The sequence below is a fragment of the Lucilia cuprina genome, chromosome 4 (genome assembly GCF_022045245.1).
Source record: "Lucilia cuprina isolate Lc7/37 chromosome 4, ASM2204524v1, whole genome shotgun sequence".
Classification (NCBI taxonomy): domain Eukaryota; kingdom Metazoa; phylum Arthropoda; class Insecta; order Diptera; family Calliphoridae; genus Lucilia; species Lucilia cuprina.
This window is the reverse complement of record NC_060952.1, coordinates 11,544,705-11,551,383: the sequence shown is the minus strand read 5'-3', so window position 1 is coordinate 11,551,383 and position 6,679 is coordinate 11,544,705.

Here is a 6,679-nt window from a genome sequence, read left to right as displayed (position 1 = left end):
GTTGAAAATAAAAAGAAATTATAATAATAATAGGTACATGCCAAGAAGTTTTAGTGTGTTTCTAACCAAATAAAAAATTCATGATCATTTTCAGACACGCACCACTAGACCATATAGATAAAATGCGTAGGTTTTTCTTTTGAAAACATAAAATAAGACCTCTTAACAATTTTTTCATATTTTTTACAAACCATTTGTATATTCGCCTTGATGTTAAACAAATTTAACAAGTGACATTCAATTTATACAAATTTTTCTATAAAAAAAACATACATAAGTATTTACTTGAATAATTTATAACATTTTTTGAAGAGAATTTTAATGGCAAAATAATAACAAAATTGAAAAAAGATGAAAAAAAATACAGTTCTTTCTTTTATTAAATATCATTGCTTATTAATCAAATATTTAAAAGTGTTTAAGGCTATTTTACCCTTTTTTTGAAAGGAAATTGCAGAGTGTTTACATTAGAGTTAATAATTTCAAAGGGCTTTGTTTGTTATAAACGTTTAATGGAAAACAAAAATTGTTAAAAGTTAATTTCCGCATTTCTGCAAAAGAAAATAAGTGGCGAATCTTACATACTCTTCGGCAGGACAATTTTTGAGATATCTGGGGTATTCAAAAATTGTTTTTAACATATTAGCAGACAGAAGGACAGAAATAGAATGCCATTGTTTAATCTTAGTTTGAGGGGATGTGGAATATTGTAAAAACTAGCGTCTGTCTGTTGAAAACAAAGGATTTAGCAAAAACTTTCATTACCATGTAAGGGATTGAAATGCTAATACTCACTTACAAAATAGCATTTTAAGTCATTATTTGTATATGGTGATGTCATTGGAGCAAGTACTTACCGAAAACGCTTATAAGTAATTAGAGGCAAGAGGCCTTATGAATTAGAAAGTAGAAGCTTAGTAATATTGGAAAAAGTTTTTGAAACCATAGTAAAATATTTTTTTGTTTTCAACCGATTTGAATGAAACTTAGAAAAATAATTAAACAAAGTCCCATATTCAAGATGACATCGAAAACAAAATCAAAATTAACCCTTGAACGTAAATATTTATTTAGAATTATATAAAATTTTGGTAATATATGAACAAACTATTCGATGCCATTTTGCGCGAAAATGAAAGGTAATAGATAACATATTCGGTAGCTTAAAATACATTAAAATTAGTTAAATTAGTTTCAAAAGTTTTCACACATCTTGATTGCTTTCTTCTCTATTATCTTTTAATTTATAAATATTTTTAATATTATAAAAACCGTTTAACTGACCTTGAATTTTAAAATTTTTTTCTCAAAAACAAATCCAACAATAAGACAAAAGTTTGAAATAAAAAACAAATATTAACCCCTTCCAACAAAAAGCAACGAAAATCAAAAAACGAAGCAATGCCTTGAGCAAAATATTAATTTATTAAGAGCCCAGCCACTAATAACAGCAATAAACTAAAAAAAAATAATAAATAAAAAAAGAAAATCCTAAAAAACATAAAAAAGTTTGATATAATAAAAACATATTATGTTTTTCTTAATATTTTACCTTTTTCCAGAAAAAAGGAAAATTAAAAAAAAACACCAACCTAAACACTAAGAAGCAATAAAATTTATTCATAACATCAAAGAAATTTTAGGTAAATTTGAGAAGAAAAAAATGTCCAAGAGCATATGATTTATGTTGGATTTTTTTTGTTTTCTGATGCGATAATGAGAAATTATTAAAGTCTAGAAAAAGTACTTAATTTTTATTTACAAAATGTTTATTTAAATTTTTTATATTTATGGGCAAATTCGTGTCAAGTGACTCAACTTTTAAAATCGAGCTCTACTTTATTTAAATTTTTGCCATTTATTTAATCGTGAATTAAGGAACATGAGGCCCAGGTTCGTATTCAAATAGTTAGTTGTAAGTGAGAAACAAAATAAAATAAATACTTACATAACTGTTTATATGTACTTAAGTCATTTTAAAAGTACTTAAGAATAATATACAAAGTAATGTATGTAAGTATTATTACTTTTTAGGTCATTTCATCACTTCCACTTTGTGTTTAATTCAACACTTTAATTTTCGCTAAATGTAAAGGATCAAAATGTGCCTGGTAACTGTTTGAAATGGAAAATCAAAAATAGTTACATAACATTTATTTTATTTTTATATGTAATACTTTTTAATAGTAATTTTTTTATTATATTTCCGATCATTTTTGTCTCTCATGAATTTCAACAATATATTAAAACGGATTAAGTACCCAGGGAGAAATTTGTGTCAACTATATACAGTTGACAGTTGATGAGTACATCAATACCTTATTTTTCTCCATACAATGCATATAAATATATATGCTATGTATGTATATGTATACATATGTCTTATAGACCATTATTTGATTTTTGTTCTCTGTAAATGTTATTTAATAAATATTATTACAAGATAAATTCAATAAATGCACATAAACACACATACAATGACAACATCATCACAATTCATCAATTAATATATTTTCATTTTATTTTTATGAGATGAATAGCATGTGTAAGTATTGATGATTGCTTAATGCGGCGCTTTAACCACAGGATACACATGTACCTTGACACGAACAATTCAATCATATTTTTCAATTACAGTGTGTATATTATTAAGGGTATAAATAATGTTGGTGTTATCAACACACCAGAGCCAATATTTTAAATATTTTCTAGTTCATTAATTAGTTAGTGCGCACTTTGGACAATGTCTCGAGTGGAAACCGTACGCACTACCTCCGCTCTACCAGTCTGGAATACTAACCACTAATCTATCGGACTCGAAAACACTTCTTTCGAAATAATCCAAAAAATTTCTAAAATCGGTCAAATTATATGAAATGTTTTTCTATCGAAATTACAAAAATCTTAATTTGTATCTAATGTTTTACTTTTGAACTAGTATATGTAAGAAACATGCAAAAAACTTTAACACGGTAATGACATTCAATACTCGACTACAAATAACTACTTAAATAAGTAAGTACCAAAACTTTGTAATAGAATACAAACCTGTGCCTCTTATTTGTTAGTTTGCAATCGTACTTATAACACCACAACTATAGAACAACGACAAGCTTTCGTATCTGCCACTATAAAAGTAATGCAGATAATATGTGGTTGTCATTGAAGAGTAAGTGTTTGTATAATTACAATTTTTTCGGAGTTTTTACTAGGTCTGTATTAAAAAGAAGTGGCGTGTGCTAAATATCCCTGCAAAGCAGTAAAATTATCTTAAAATAGTTCTTTTTATAAACGCTCAATCAATATATTGATCGTAGACCCATAAAAATTATATGTATATATATTATGGATCCTTATTAAGTTCTAAAATCTAACATATACTTCCGTTTGTCTGTAGAGACCTAGCAAAAATAAAACTAAGTACTTCCAAAAGAATAACATTTATCACCACTTCAAAAGTAGCACTAAGTAAATTTGTTTACTTTCTGTGAAAGTGATGTTTATTGATTTCCAAAAAAGCGAAAAGAATCCAATTTTATTTAAAATTGAGACTACATTGTTTTTGAACTGAATTTTTTTTAATTAAACCCATCTTATATTGGAGTTGATTGATAAATACGTGTAATTTATTGATTTATGTTAAAATTAGTTGCATTCTATAATACTACAATTTCACTTCCTAATAACTTCCAAAAACAGAATATAAAAATTACTTCCTGAAAATGACTTCAGATGTAGTGAATTTGGAATCAAACAAAAAAAAAACATTCCTTCTATGACAAGCCTGTGCTAAAATCATCACTTCTTCAGGTCTTTTTCAGTACTTCCATGGAGTAAATTCTACTTCTTTGGATGTTCTTTTTTTTTGCTGGGGACATTAGTTGCAAAATGAGAAAAGCTAACAATTTTCACAAATAGACAATGTTTGGTATTGAAATTGGAATATATAGTTCACGTGTTTAGCCATACAAGGACCCACAAGATTTTAAACTTGTTAATTTGGAAGCAATTGCGATAAAATTTTGCACAACTTAGTTTTATGTGTGGAAGAATCAACCGATGTATAAAGCGGATATATATATATATATAAACTTCGTTGAAATTTAGTTTTATAAGGACTTAAATCTCTAAGTTTTACAAATATTAGGTCACCTTAAGAAACTTGTTTTATAAGAACTAATCAGTTCAGAGTTAAGTTCAACACTCATTACTTGCTTAAAAATATCCACCTTCATATAAACTTTTAAGATCAAATTATGTTTACATGTTGTTTCAAATTTAATTAACTGCTTCTGTTTCTTTAAGTGTAATATTTTAATATTGATGAATAATAATAATATGTATTTATAATGCAAATTTTCTTACAAACATAATTATACGTGTGTGTGTTTTGTATATAAACATGCCAATTTTAACACTTACTTAATTTATTTTTATACATAGACATATTGTGAGATTTACACATTTTGCAATCAATACTTTGTAATATACATATATACATACATAAATAAGAAAAGTAAACAAACATGTGTATAATATCGCCTGTTTGCAAAACAAAAAAATAATTATCAATTAATAGGGTAATAATTACTGTGTCTAGACTAAATACATTAAATCGGAAAGATATTTAGCAAAATACCTAGAAATTAGGAACTACCTAATTTTACTTTGAAAAGTATTTTTAAAAAATGTGTCAACATTAAAAAAAGAACAAGTAAGAGTTCTATATTCGGCTGTGCCGAATCTTATATACCCTTCACCATGATGTGTTTAAAGCCTTTTGTACCTTTTGAAGAACGAAAAAGTACCAAAAAGTCCCCATCTATGGGTCCTCAGTTAATCCGGGCCATACAAACTTAATTACATGTTCCTAGGTTCAATATTGTAGAAATTGTAAAAAGTACCTTTTGAAGAACGAAAAAGTACCAAGAAGTCCCCTTTTACTGGTTCTCACTTAATCCGGGATATACGAACTTAATAACATGTTTCTAGGTTCAATATTATAGAAATTTCAAAAAGTACCTTTTGAAGAATGAAAAAGTACCAAAAAGTACCCTTTCATGGGTCCTCACTTAATCCTGGCCATACATACTTAATTACATGTTTCTAGGTTTAATATCGTAGAAATTGCAAAACGTACCTTTTGAAAAACGAAAAGTACCAAAAAGTCCCCTTTTATGGGTCCTTACTTAATCCGGGCCATACATACATAATTACATGTTTCTAGGTTTAATATCGTAGAAATTGCAAAAAGTACCTTTTGAAAAACGAAAAAGTACCAAAAAGTCCCCTTGTATGGGTCCTCACTTAATCCGGGCCATACATACTTAATTACATGTTTCTAGGTTCAATATTGTAGAAATTGCAAAAAGTACCTTTTGAACAACGAAAAAGTCCCCTTTTATGGGTCCTCACTTAATCCGGGCCATACATACTTAATTTCATGTTTCTAGGTTCAATATTATAGAAATTTCAAAAAATACCTTTTGAAGAACGAAAAAGTACCAGAAAGTCCCCTTTTATAGGTTCTCACTTAATCCAGGCTCTACATACTTAATTTCATATTTCTAGCCAATAACAAAACATTAGTGCTGCTCTCGCTCTGCTACTCTTGCTCTGCTTTGTTTTTATAAACAAATTACAATAACAATATTTACCGTATTGTTATGTATTTTGTTTTTGTTTTTTGCAGTTTCTGTCTGAGCATGAATAAAAAATCTAAATTTTATATGAAATTTTCAGAGGTTGTCTCGGTTTTTTGCTCATATCTCCGTTATTTATGGACCGATTTTGCTGATTTTAAATAGCGTTCTTGCCGGTCGTATGTCTGATAGAATTATGGAAGATTCGGATCTCGCAGATATCTGGGGTCTTCTAAAAACTGATTTCAACAAACATACAGACAGACAGACAGACGGACATGGCTTAATCATCTCCGCTACCTATAAGGATCCAGAATATATGTGCTTTATAGGGTCGGAAAATTATATTATAGAAATTACAAACGGAATGACAAACTTATATATACCCTTCTCACGAAGGTGAAGGGTATAACAAAACAATAATAAGCTAATAAATGTTATCAGATATTTTAAAACAAATCTACATTAACAGATCTACGTAAGAATTATATTATTTTGCAAAAAAAACTTTATAAATAAAAAACTTTAAATTACTAAAACCTTAAATTAATTAAAATTTTTCTTATCTTTATTATTACTATTATTATTATTTAGTAAACACACCCACATTTACTTTATAAATCAATAACAATCTAATCATTTATAAAATACACTTTAATAGTTAAAGTAAAAGTAAAATAAGTAAGTTGTTATTGATAAGATTTTAATAATTTACAACTTTCAGCTCAAACTGTGGGTATTGTTTACTTAATAATTTTTATAATGTAATTATTTTACAATCATTGTTATAAATTATTTTTTTTCGCATTTTGAATAGACAATAATTTATGATGGTAATTGTAATGTTAAGGTTTTTGAAGTTCAATTACTTTTAAATAACATTAATAACATTAACTTGTGCAATTGATAAGCTACTAGTGATTTAAAAGTACAAATATATGAATAATACGTAGGTTGTTTTATCAGTTGCGACTTTAAGTTTCAAGTGCTGTGATTTCTAATTTATTTATTAGTCTATAGTGTAGTCTATAGTCTAG